The sequence below is a fragment of the Ovis aries genome, chromosome 1, assembly GCF_016772045.2.
Source record: "Ovis aries strain OAR_USU_Benz2616 breed Rambouillet chromosome 1, ARS-UI_Ramb_v3.0, whole genome shotgun sequence".
NCBI lineage: Eukaryota > Metazoa > Chordata > Mammalia > Artiodactyla > Bovidae > Ovis > Ovis aries.
Window position 1 is genome coordinate 191,517,630 of NC_056054.1, and position 13,675 is coordinate 191,531,304.

A 13,675-nucleotide genomic window follows, 5' to 3' on the forward strand; every position below is an offset into this window, starting at 1 on the left:
CAAAACAAACAAAAAACCTGGCAGGACCAGTCAGTACTTTAGGGAGCCTAACCTTAATTTTCAAAGCAGAAAAATCAGGGAGGGACTTCCCTGGCAGTCCAGTGATTAAGATTCTGGGCTTCCACAGCAAGGGACGCAGGTTTCAGCCCTGGCCTGGGGAACTAAGATCCCATTAAAAACAAAACAGAAAACCACTTCTGGAAATCACCTTAAATGTCTTGGTCAATAAGGTCAAATTGCCCAGCTCAGAGACAACGGAATCAGCATCTAGTATTCCAGACTCCTATCTAAGCCTCAAATAAAGGTATCAGGTACCCAAATACTTCTGTAACAGGATAACTATCTCCTTATTCAACCTTCTTACCAGAAAAAGCACCAGCAATCAATTTCCTTGGCATACCCAGTCACCACAATCTAGCCTATGGCAAAATGTTAACCTGGGTCAAGTCACAACTGGCCCACCCACCCCATTACTAGCCTACAAAGCTGTCCACCGCCAACAGTGATACAATAGGCTTCTAAGGCGTTTTATATCATCAAGCACAGCCCTTTGATACCATATCGCTAATTTCCTGAAGGCAAAAGCCGATTCCAATCCAAATAGCTTTTACTTGGCCCCTAGACCATAGCTTTCACAAAGTAGAAGTCTTATTCCTACGGTCTCCCATCTGTTAGAAGAGCCTAGCAATCCGAATACGCGTAAATATGAACACCTAAAGGATTCAGTCGGCTTCTTAGAAAAACTGAGAACCCACACACAAGGCCAACAGGCAGCGCGGAAAGATCAGGTTGTACTGGAGTTCAAATACACGGCTTACAGAAACCCTTGTCTACATGCCCAGGACACAGTCGTAATGCAGTTGAGGACAGCTTTGCCCCTTTCAACAATGAGACCACGGCCCCGGCGGGCCCCGAGGAATCCAAGGGCTACGAGCTCAAGGTCATCTACGCATCCCGACAGCCGTTCCCTGGGAACACTTCCTGAAAGGGCCACGTGCTCCCCGCAGAGTGGCTCAGCGCTGCGGCAGCGTGGCTGACGCCTTGCTCCCGGGCCTGCAGCCTATGGCTGTCCCAAGAGGGCCTGCATCTTCTCAGGGCGAGCTAGTGAGGACAAGGGATCCGGGTGACCTGGGAAGCCGGGAGCAAAATAGCAGGGCGTAGAACGACAGTGGAACACCCCTCATCTCGCCCTCAGGACCCTAACAGAACCTATTCGCAGGGTTGGGGGCCGAGGGGAGGGCACGGGTAAGGGAAAGGTCGGGCAGCCTGTCCCGCAGCGCCGCTGCACCTCGCTTGCACCTGCAGCCTGGCTCCGCTCCCCGCCACAGCCCCTTTCCCGCCGCCACGCGGGCTACGTTCCCGCCCGCCAACCCGGAGGCGCGGCAGCCTCCCGGCGCCCCGCGCGGCTCCCCAGGCTGCTGGACCGCACCGAGGAGGGTCGCACCCAAGCCCGCTCCGAGCAGCCCCTCGCAAGCTGAGGGGAGGGTAGGAGAGTCGGCGGGATTCTCGCAGCCGCGTGTCACTCACAGAGGCGCCTCCCCCGTCCGCTGCTTGCCGGCCCGCCACCAGTCTTTGCCGACACCCTCTGGTGCGATAACCACCCCCAACTTGCAGTTTATAGTTTGGCTCCGCCCCCTTGCGTCACTTCCTATATCACGTACACCTTCAGAGGCGCTCAGGAGAAAGACAGCCTGGGGCTAGGAGTGGGCAGGCAGTCGGATTGGGGGCCCTCCGCTGGAGCGCGGGACCCCGCGACGCGAGGTCGGAGGGAAAAGGCGCCAGACTGCAGGTGTAGGAGGGGTTGGGCGAGTGGTGCACTAACTTCCTCCTCGCGTCCTCAGCTGGCGCGCAGCCGTAGCCCTGCCTCCCGGAGCCCGCCGTCTAACCTTGACCGATCTTCTGGTTGTGCAGTGCAAGGTCAAATGGTGTTAGCGTTTACTCCTAAATGCTGGATACCTAAACTGAAATGTTTATTTGAAAGTGTCTGTCGTTGCTGGAATATTAAGTAGGCACTAAAGCCATGTTGTGAATATATGTTTTGCAGCTTCAGAAATAGGATAAGCAAAACAGAATTAAAAGCAAAATGTAACTGTATAGCATAGGGAACTATATTCAATATCTTGTAATAATCTTTAATGGAAAAGAATCGAAGAATATAGATATGTATATATGTATAACCAAATCACTTCGCTGTACATCTGAAACTTACATAATATTGTAAAGCAACTATATTTTAAAAAGGAAAATGCAAATTTGTATTTCGGATGTACAAAAGCTGCCCATAAATCACTAAGACGGGCATAGAACTTTGCAGAATATTTTAATGCATGAGGGAATGGAAGAGAAAATAGAAACAAGCGATTTATTAGGGTGATAGAACAGAACTTTGATGTTCTTTGTCATTGTTGTTATTATAGGATTGTGCAATGCATAATAAAATAAAATGGACTGTTATCACTTTCTAAAGTCTTAGCAAACATTCTCACCGTTTCCCTCTCTTTGGTCGGTAATATACAGTGAGCGAGATTAGACAAATAGCCCCTAAGCGAGAAGAGTCTTGGGCCATAAAAAGGGTTACAGATAAGCACTCTCCAGGTCAGAGCCTAGGGGAGACAACAGTCCTCTGTAATGCAAATTTGTTTCCCGGCCTTGAGATTCTGCTCTTCCCCTTACTACCCGCAGGGATGACTACCTGTAGGGATGCCCTTCTCTATACTGCCATGACCTAAAGTCTCCCTAAGGAAAAGTATTTTAAAATCTCCTATGTAGTAATATCGCTGCACCTTAGTGGATCTGCACAGAAAAAAAGCAAGGAATGTAACAGATTCGTTTTGATGGGGCCAACTTGAAATTCTGACAGCAGGTCGACTGAGTCCCTTCTCCTTCCCAGGCTGGTGGGACTTTAAAAGAAAAGAAACAAGCAATGCTGATATCCAGGTGAAAATCTTATAACCACGTGGAGAAAATTTAATTAGGAGACTGCAGGTCAGGATATAATCTATAAAAATCCAAATTAAAATGTTTACATTGACTAGAAAGTGAAAGTGAAGTTGCTCAGTCGTGTCTGACCCTTAGCGACCCCATGGACTGCAGCCTACCAGGCTCCTAATGAAACCATAAAGAAGACACTAAAAAGCATGTCAATTATATGTTTATTTTCATGCTTTTACTAGTAACAAGGGATACAATGCAATTACATTCCCTTCACTATCCCTTTCTCCCTAGAAGCTCTGCGGGATCTCCCTCCTCTGTAATTTCAAGTAGATCAAAATTAATTTGTCACGCTTCGTTGTGGAACCATACGGAGAGGCAATTCTGCTTTGTCTAATATTCCATACATATGTTCAAAGATTTTACTTTTTTAAATCAGAGTTTTGTCGTTGTTGTTGTTGCCATTTTTGCATAGCATTAGCTCCCACTTCTGGAGACCAATAACTTGGATGTTTGCAATGAAATACGTTTTTGGTAACTTTATTTAAACTATTCATCATAACTGAAATGGATATTATTCAATTTCCAACCTTCCACGGACCTACATAAGACCTAAAATACATGCAGTTCTTCCAAAAGGCACACAAAATTTGTTTTAAAATCATGTATACTAGAAGTTTGCATAAAGGAAATTGGAGACTGGAGAGGGGTGTACAATGTGCTTAAATAATAAACAAGAAAGTAAATAAATAAAAACCCTGGAGATCTGGGGAAAGAGCACAAAAACTGAAGTTAAGCAACTGGAGTTCTCAACTTTCTTGAGCCTGGGTTGTATCAGCTCTTAAATGAGAATAAAAAAATACTTGCTTCACAGATTTTCTGTGTGTTTAAATGAGATAAGGCAGGTGCAGTCTCCTAAAACCACAGTCTACTCTGGCACAGAGAAGATCTTTGGTTGAGTCTGTCTGGGTGGAATAGAGCGGGATCAGGCAGGAAAAGTAACATGGAAGATGTCTTCAGGCCAGACTTAGATGGATGAGACCAGCTTCCTGTGGTGTGTATTAAAAAATCCTACTCTATGTAAATACCTCAGGGAAACCAGTGGTGGAAGAGAGTTACAGGAATCATTAGCTGCAAAATTCTCCCTCCCTCCCTTTTCTTCACCTTGAGATGAAAGCAGGAATCTTCCTATTTTCAGTGAGAGAGGAGTAACAGGAAAAAGTAAAGCAGAGAAATCATTGATGAAGTGACTAGTCCAGAGCTGTCCCAACTGTGCTGCAGAACGATGGGCTTAATGGCGCTCTATGCCTCAGTTTTCCCATTGGCCACATAGAGATAACATGCTTTTATTTCCTTCACCGAGAAAATAACGTTTTTTCCCCCATAAAAAGTAGGAAAGCTCCTTAAACTACACAGTTATACAAATACGACGTGCTGCTAGTTCAGAGACCAAGCCAAATGAGTAAATGTGGCCTGGAAAATGAAAAGTTCTAAGCAACTAGCAATGATGTTATTTGTCCAGAAAAGGAAAGTTGTCTTTGATAGCTTACGGTGAACAGTGTCAGATTCTTGATCTCTGAAGAAGCAGATTTAGCTTTGGGACCAGGGACCAGGCTTGATCACTCAAAAACTTTTGTGTAGCAGTGTTATAAAAGTATGAAAAGGGACTGAGAAAGCTTCTGACATAGACATCAGAAGGGAGACGGAGAGTGCCCCCTTTGCTAGTCTTAGCAAGGGAATTAAATACTTTTTCATTAATTACTACAATAAATAAAAAGAACATCTCAAGGTTGTAAAAATTTTACCAGACCCACACCCACAATTTATAAGACCCACTCCCACAATCTATCAAAAAACCTGAGTGCCAAAGAATTGATGCTTTTGAACTGTGGTGTTGGAGAAGACTCTTGAGAGTCCCTTGGACTGCAAGGAGATCCAACCTGTCCATCCTAAAGGAGATCAGCCCTGAATATTCATTGGAAGGATTGGTGCTGAAGCTGAAACTCCAATACTTTGGCCACCTGATGGAAAGAACTGACTCATTGGAAAAGACCCTGATACTGGGAAAGATTGAAGGCAGGAGGAGAAAGGGTCAACAGAGGATGAGATGGTTGGATAGCATCACCGACTCAATGGACATGAGTTTGAGTAAACTCTGGGAGCTGGTGACGGACAGGGAGGTCTGGTGTGCTGCAGTCCATAGGGTCACAAAGAGTCTGACACAACTGAGCAACTGAACTAAACTCCCACAATTTACATTTTAAGATGACAGGATTATAGTTAACAACAGAAAGATCTTACCAGACCCACTCCCATAATATACATTCTAAGATATCAGGATTAGTCAGAAGGTTTTCAGGAAGGAGAAACAAGCAGGATACATTGTTGTTATATAATCCTTACTAAGGAATACAGGAAAAAAAGTTTGTCCTTTCCTTCTCTTTGAAACTTCCAGACCCCTATCTCCTCTTTCAGAGCCCCAGACCCCTTTCTCCTCCTTAGGGACCCCAGACTTCTTATCAACCTGCCTAGGAATTGACTCTCTCATCTTCAGTGGCACTTGACTGCTCTGAGTCCAGTCTGTCAATGACTCCGTTATTGATAATGGCTGAGAGGAAAAGGTAATCAATTACCATTTATTGCATTTATACAATAATGCTCATTGAGTAGTATTGTGGGCTTCCCTGGCGGCTCAGATGGTAAAGAATCTGCCTGCAATGTGGGAGAACCGAGTTCGATCCCTGGGTTGGGAAGATCCCCAATCCAGTATTCTTGCCCGGAGAATCCCCATGGACAGAGGAGCCTAGAGGGCTACAGCCCATGGGCTCACAAAGAGTGGGACATGACTCAGTGACTAAGCACAGCACAGAACAGCATTGTGTGTCCAGGAAAGACACGTATAGAGATAGGAAAGGAATCTGTACCCCTGAAAATGCAAACAACATGGCTGCAGAAATAGAAATTATACTTAAAGAACAAATAATAAGCATCCAAATATGAAATACAAGCAAAAATAAAAGCGAATCAAGGTCTGCGACAGCCAACTGCCCAGATCTGAAAAGGAAGGTAAGTGTGTTTATTAAGGCAGACTGTACCTCTCTACTCTAAATCTTGTTCCAAATTATACGCCCATGCGTGCTCAGTCATGTCTAGCTCTTTGTGACCCCATGGACTCCTCTGTCCATGGGATTCTCCAGACAAGAATACTGGAGTGGGTTGCCATGCCCCCCTCCAGGGGATCTTCCCGGCCCAGGAATCGAACCTGGGTCTCCTATGGCTCCTGCGCTGGCAGGAGGATTCTTTGCCGCTGAGCCACCTGGGAAGCCCATGGATGCTTATTTATTAATACATTCTAGTTAGCTACCTGTTTTTTAATCATCTATTTTGTAATGTAAAAGTACAATCGAATATAAACACTCTCATCTCTAACTCAGGCACAAGTACAAGAGGGAACTTTTGCTACTTGCCCCACAATATCAAAATCAAAACATACACCCATTCCAGGGGATAGAGATCAAGAACCTGGGGGGAAACCCAAGGAGGATGGGAGAGAGGGACAGCACTGTAATCCAAGCCTCTAAGATGATGCAGGTTGGGAGGGGGAGGTGTTTCGTTTTTAGACAAAGGCATTTAGTGCTTTTCCCCTTACCTTGTTTATGTTATGTATATTTTATCACAATTTATAAAATACATTAATCTGCCAACTCAGAAACTGAAGATTCAAAATCATTTGCTTTTCTGGGGTCCTCTCTGTGGCCCAAATGTTAAATGAGTTCCCTGACGTCGGCATTTCTCAGACATTTTTGACTGCGCTCCACGGCTCCATGGTAAAAGGTTCACTTGACTGAACAATCCAGTATCGGTTGAGCTCAGTTCAGTCGCTCAGTCGTGTCCGACTCTTTGCGACCCCATGGACTGCAGCCAGTATATATGGGTATATGTATATGTTCACATGAAACAAGTAAAAGTTTCATTAAATAATACCCTTGCTGTGTGCAAAGCAGTCTGGAATTTTCTATTTAATTTTTTAAAATGCTGATTTCAACCTATTAAATTAATCTCTCAGGGAGCTATGACCTGTGTTTGAAAACCACTGTCCTAATCCATCTCCTTTCTCGAAGCATAAATCTTTCTAGCGAACAGGACAAACAACTTGCTCAAAGTTAAACATCAACTTGAAAGGATTCTCCCTGTTATTTTGCCCACTGTTTCAACTTTCTACCATCCTGCACTTGAGCAAATATTGACTGAGGTTATTTGAGTGGGAAGGCACTGTTAGAGAACACAGATCAAGTCTTTTCAAATGCTTTCAAACACACTTTGGTCAATGATGGCAGAACTCTGCTGGACACACAGTATAGGTCCTCCCAGTAACTACTATAGATGCCATTCCAACCTACATTGGCTCTGCCCACAGCTCCTATTTGACAACCTGTATCCACTTTCTTTACTTTGGAATCCTAAGCTCAGGGCAATCACCTTAGACTAGAATACAAAAATAAAAATGTGGAGTTCTGCACACTGAAACAGGATTGTTCCAGAGAATGAAGGAGGATTGTCAACTAATATATTTGAGGTTGCTACTATTTTCCACTTTATTTTTCATTTTTTCCCCTTTAAAATGTACTTGAAAACCTTCAGTTTCAAGTCCTAATACTCCTGACTAAATTATTCTGTGCTAAGAGGAAGCTCACGTGGGAGAGCATGGAGCAGGAGCAATCCAGGTTAATGTGGTGGAATTTGCCCCTACTTTATAGCAAGTGGTAAAAGTTACTCAGGGCGGGAAAGCAGAATACATAATTAATTTTAACATTAATTAGAAGATTATTTATGCCAATGAATACAGTGCTCAAAGTCAGAGTTTTGAGCAGGATATAAGGTCCTATTGAGCCCTTCTAGTTTCATAACAGAATTTCAAATCTGGAAGGAACTTTAACTCATGTACCATACACAGCCTGTAACAGATGTCCACTAAACATATGGAGATTTCATCTAACAAAATGTCTCTACTTCATCTCATCAAGTGCTTGTGTAGCTTCTACTCAGCCATTCCAATGAGAGCAAATTTATCACTTCCAAAACCTCGATAGGTTTGGGAGAACCTTGGGAAGTTCAGACTATTAGAAAGTTTTTACCTAGTGAATTCCCTACTGGTCCAGTGGTTAGGACTCAGCTTTCACTGCCAACTGGGTTTAATTCCTGGTCAGGGAAGACCCTGCAAGCCATGCGGTGTGGCCAAAAAAAAAAGTTTTCACTCACATTATACTGAATTCTCTTTCCCTTCTACTTTTGATAAATTGGTTATTGTTTGAAGACTGCTCTTATGTCCATAGCTATCATCTTTCCTTCGGGCAAAACATCCTGATCCCTTCTAAAGGCCACCACAGGACATGATTCTACGTTTCCCCACTCACTAGTCAGTACTGGAAGCATAGTTTGACCAATCCAGATGGTCAAACAGAAGAATGGAGTGGGACTACCATTCCTCTATTCCAGGCCTTTACAAATGCCATCTGCCAGCCACCTCAGTCCCTGCCTTAACAGCCACTGCACATTGTAACCTCATGCTGAGCTCTCAGCAAGAGTTCAAAGGGGACAGGCGGGGCTTTGGAGCAGAGAAACCTGGGTTCAGAATCTAGTTTTGCATGTACTAGCTAACTGTGCTACTATTCCCTGTTTTTCTCTTTTCCGTGGGTAACGTAATATCCACATACTATTGCAGTCTGATAAACTATACACAGACTCTCTTTCCCAGTTTATTGCTACTCTAGTTAGCAAATGATGCAGAAGAATCTAGTCTTTGGCTGGGAACATCCTTGATATTATAGCTGAATGACAGATAATGGCTAAGATTTATTAAGCATCTACTGTGTGCTAAAAGACTTCCCTGGTGGCTCAGACGGTAAAGCATCTGCCTACAATGCGGAAGACCCTGCTTCAGTCCCTGGGTGGGGAAGAGCCTCTGGAGAAGGAAATGGCAACCCACTCCAGTACTCTTGCCTGGAAAATCCCATGGACAGAGGAGCCTGGTAGGCTCTAGTCCATGGGGTTGCAAAGAGTCAGACATGGCTGAGCGGCTTCACTTCACTTTACTTCAAAGCCAAGCCAGGAGTACATGTGAAGAGAGGTAAACCTAGAAAAACCCTATGGATGTGACAGTTGGACTGTGAAAAAAGCTGAGCACCGAAGAATTAATGCATTTGAACTGTGGTGTTGGAGAAGACTCTTGAGGGTCCCTTGGACTGCAAGGAGATCTAACCAGTCCATTCTGAAAGAGATCAACCTTGGGATTTCTTTGGAAGGAATGATGCTAAAACTGAAGCTCCAGTACTTTGGCCACCTCATGCAAAGAGTTGACTCATTGGAAAAGACTCTGATGCTGGGAGAGATTGGGGGCAGGAGGAGAAGAGGACATCAGAGGATGAGATGGCTGGATGGCATCACTGACTCGATGGACGTGAGTCTGAGTGAACTCCGGGAGATGGTGATGGACAGGGAGGCCTGGCGTGCTGCGATTCATGGGGTCGCTAAGAGTTGGACACAACTGAGCAACTAAACTGAACTGAACTGAGTGTGCTAAAAATGATTCTAGTCGTTTATCTCACACAGGGCCCTGAGATCCAGCAGGGCTCTGTGTGACTCCCAGGCACAAAGCTTTTCTGTGTCCCCCGTTTCTGTGATTATCGGAAATAGCCTGCATTCAGCCTCCAAAGGGTCTCCCCTCATGGCTCAGTCGGTGAAGAATCTGCCTGCGATGCAAGAGACCTGGGTTCGATTCCTGGGTCGAGAAGATCCCTGGAGAAGGAAATGGCAACCCACTCCAGTGTTCCTGCCTGGAGAATCCCATGGACAAAGGAGCCTGGCAGGCTACAGTCCATGGGGTTGCAAGAGTCGGACCCAGCGTAGTGACTAAACCACCACCACCACAGCCTTCATGACCTTCCCTGAGTTCCAATGGACAGATTTAAGCAGTTGTTAATTAGGGAAAGGGCTTCCCTTGTAGCTCAGTCAGTAAAAAAATCTGCCTGCAGTGCAGGAAACCAGGGTTCGATTCCCAGGTCAGGAAGATCCCCTAGAGAAGGAAATGGCAACCCACTCCAGTATTCTCGCCTGGAAAATCCTATGAATAGAGGAGCCTGGAAAGGGAGAGAATGTGAGACAAAGGAGAAATGGTCAAGAGAAACAGTAGTCTAGCTTTGGGGCAGAGTCCTGGTTCCCATCAATGGATTGTTGTTGTTCAGTTGCTCAGTTGTGTCTGACTCTTTGCAACCCCACGGACTGTAGCATGCCAGGTTTCCCTGTCCTTCACTATCTCCACACAGGAAGAATAGCTTTGAGCTGTTTTCTAGATACTGAAGTCCCCTCAAGGTGGGAGAAATTAATGATTCCCATAAGCATGTAGGCTCCAGAACAGGCAGAACCTGAAGGTTGATGATGCTGACTCCTACTTATCTCACCACCAACCCATCAAAGAAATCTAAGTACAGGTTTAATAGAATTGCAATGCATTCATATTATCTCTACAAGACAAGCTGATTTACTAAATTCTTAGTATGTGTACTTATCCATGATGAGGAGCTTCCTTTTTTTTTTTTTTTTTACCATGCTGTGCACATGTGGGATCTTAGATCCCCGTGCGTGCATGTGTATGTACTCAGTCATACACATGTCATGTCTGACTCTTTGTGACCCCCATGGACTGTAGCTCACCAGGCTCCTCTGTTCAAGGGATTTTTCCAGGCAAGAATACTGAAGTGGGTTGCCATTCCCTGCTCCTGGGGATATTCCTGACCCAGGGATTGAATCCAGGTCTCCCACATTGCAGGCGGATTATTTACCATCTAAGCCACCAGAGAAGCCCAAGAATACTGGAGGGGGTTGCCATTCCCTTCTCCAAAGGATCTTCCCGACCCAGGGATCACACCCACGTCTCCTGTGTCTCCTCCATTGGCAGGATTCTTTACCACTGAGCCACCTGGGAATCCCCCTTAGTTTCCCAACCAGGGATCAAACCCATGTCCCCTGCACTGAAAATGCAGTCTTAACTACTGGACCACCAGGGAAGTCCCATGGAGAGCAACTGAATTAAAATAAATATATTAACTTTGTTTCAAAATATCAATAAATCAGTTTCATCTTCCTCCTTTTGACATCTGTAGTTTCAGTTCAGTTCAGTCGCTCAGTCATGTCCAACTCTTTGCAACCATATGAATCGCAGCATGCCAGGCCTCTCTGTCCATCACCAACTCCCGGAGTTTAGCCAAACTCATGTCCATCGAGTTGGTGATGCCATCCAGCCATCTCATCCTCTGTTGTCCCCCTTCTCCTCCTGCCCCCAATCCCTCCCAGCATCAGGGTTCTTTCCAATGAGTCAACTCTTCACACGAGGTGGCCAAAGTACTGGAGTTTCAGCTTTAGCATCAGTCCTTCCAATGAACATCCAGGACTGATTTCCTTTAGGATGGACAGGTTGGATCTCCTTGCAGTCCAAGGGACTCTCAAAAGTCTTCTCCAACACCACAGTTCAAAGGCATCAATTCTTCGGCACTCAGCTTCCTTCATAGTCCAACTCTCACATTCATACATGACCACTGGAAAACCATAGCCTTGACTAGATGGACCTTTGTTGGCAAAGTAATGTCTCTGCTTTTGAATATGCTATCTAGGTTGGTCATAACTTCTCTTCCAAGGAGTAAGCATCTTTTAATTTCATGGCTGCAATCACCATCTGCAGTGATTTTGGAGCCCCAAAAAATAAAGTCTGACACTGTTTCCACTGTTTCCCCATCTATTTGCAGTGAAGTGATGGGACCAGATGCCATGATCTTCATTTTCTGAATGTTGAGCTTTAAGCCAACTTTTTCACTCTCGTCTTTCACTTTCATCAAGAGGCTTTTTAGTTCCTCTTCACTTTCTCCCATAAGGGTGGTATCATCTGCATATTTGAGGTTATTGATATTTCTCCTGGCAATCTTGATTCCAACTTGTGCTTCTTCCAGCCCAGCGTTTCTCATGATGTACTCTGCATAGAAGTTAAATAAGCAGGGTGACAATATACAGCCTTGACATACTCCTTTTCCTATTTGGAACCACTTTAAATTTGTATCTTAGTTCCCCTTCCTCTATGGTGTTAAATCTGGCATCTTTAAATAGCAACACACAGTTCTGATAAACTCTGTGCAGTATGGCCAAATTTATCATAAGTTGAGGTCTTCAAATAAGGGGGTAAAAAAAGAGGCTGTGAAGTTCTGGGTCGTTGCTAATATAAACGAGAAACATGAATAAATGTGTAAAGAAAACAGTTGCAAACAGATGATTAAATCCAAATCCTAAATCAGCAAATACAGTGTTTGGAAAAATATTGTATCATCAGAAACTTTTTGGTTTCTTCAGCTTAATACATGCAAGTAAACAAATGTTCCCTTGGTTTGGAAAAGGATCCTGCCAAAAGTTTTCTTTCTCGTACATGGAAATGTGGTCAAGGAGGAGACTGTTTGAGAGTTGGCCTGGCTCCCCTGCTCCACCTCACACAGTCTCCTGAATGGTAGAGAAGCTATGTCCTAGAGCTAAGGTTCCCAGGTGTCAGTCTGAGAACCCTATTCGCTTACACTATATCAATTTTAGTCTTCTAACAATTCTGAAAGAGGAGAGTGAAAAAGTTGGCTTAAAGCTCAACATTCAGAAAACAAAGATTGTGGCATCTGGTCCCATCACTTCATGGGAAATAGATGGGGAAACAGTGGAAACAGTGTCAGACTTTATTTTTGGGGGCTCCAAAATCACTGCAGATGGTGATTGCAGCCATGAAATTAAAAGACGCTTACTCCTTGGAAGGAAAGTTATGACCAACCTAGACAGTATATTCAAAAGCAGAGACATTACTTTGCCAACAAAGGACCATCCAGTCAAGGCTATGGTTTTCCAGTAGTCATGTATAGATGTGAGAGTTGGACTGTGAAGAAAGCTGAGCGCTGAAGAATTGATGCATTTGAACTGTGGTGTTGGAGAAGACTCTTCACAGTCATGGACTGCAAGGAGATCCAACCTGTCCATCCTAAAGGAGATGGTGTTCAGCCCTGGGTGTTCTTTGGAAGGAATGATGCTAAAGCTGAAACTCCAATACTTTGGCCACCTCATGAGAAGAGTTGACTCATTGGAAAACACTCTGATGCTGGGAGGGATTGGGGGCAGGAGGACAAGGGGACGACAGAGGATGAGATGGCTGGATGGCATCACCGACTCGATGAACGTGAGTTTGAGTGAACTCCGGGAGTTGGTGATGGACAGGGAGGCCTGGTGTGCTGCGATTCATGGGGTTGCAAAGAGTCAGACACGACTGAGCGACTGAACTGAACTGAACAATTCTGTCAAGTAGGTACCATATTTATTTTATAGACAAATATGTGAGAGTGCAAAAAACACAGAGTAATTAATTTCAAGGGACACAGTTTTTAAATGGCATAGTTTAGCTTTAGATATTTGAGATCTTTGATCTTACAACCACCCTTCACTGCATCTCAGGTACTGAAACACTGAAATACTAACCAGCAGGCAGATGGTTGAAGCCCTGGGCCCAGAACAGAATGCTTACTTCCAAGTTCCAGCCTGGACCTAGTAACCACAGCCATCTTAGGAGGGTTTGAGTCCAGTTTATAGTGGAATTCGATGCCACAGGCACAAAATTAAAGATCCCAACATATAAAGACAAGGTCACGACATGCAATGTGCCTGGGATAATGATCTC

General features: G+C 44.5%; 1 protein-coding gene across 6 annotated transcripts in view; it reads right to left on the bottom strand.

Annotated features, from left to right (window-relative positions):
* TFRC (transferrin receptor) overlaps window positions 1-13,675 on the bottom strand; it is a 146,369-nt gene that overhangs the window by 29,604 nt on the left and 103,090 nt on the right. The window contains exon 1 of one of the 6 annotated variants that reach the window (XM_042232722.1): window positions 1,662-1,785. The exons of 1 other annotated variant lie outside the window; for it this stretch is intronic. The gene's annotated coding sequence lies outside the window, so the exon portion shown is untranslated. Of the gene's footprint in view, window positions 1-818; window positions 984-1,429; window positions 1,591-1,661; window positions 1,786-13,675 lie in introns of those variants that run through there. 4 more of the 6 variants (XM_027956961.2, XM_042232726.1, XM_004003001.4 and 1 more) reach the window with 4 other exon arrangements.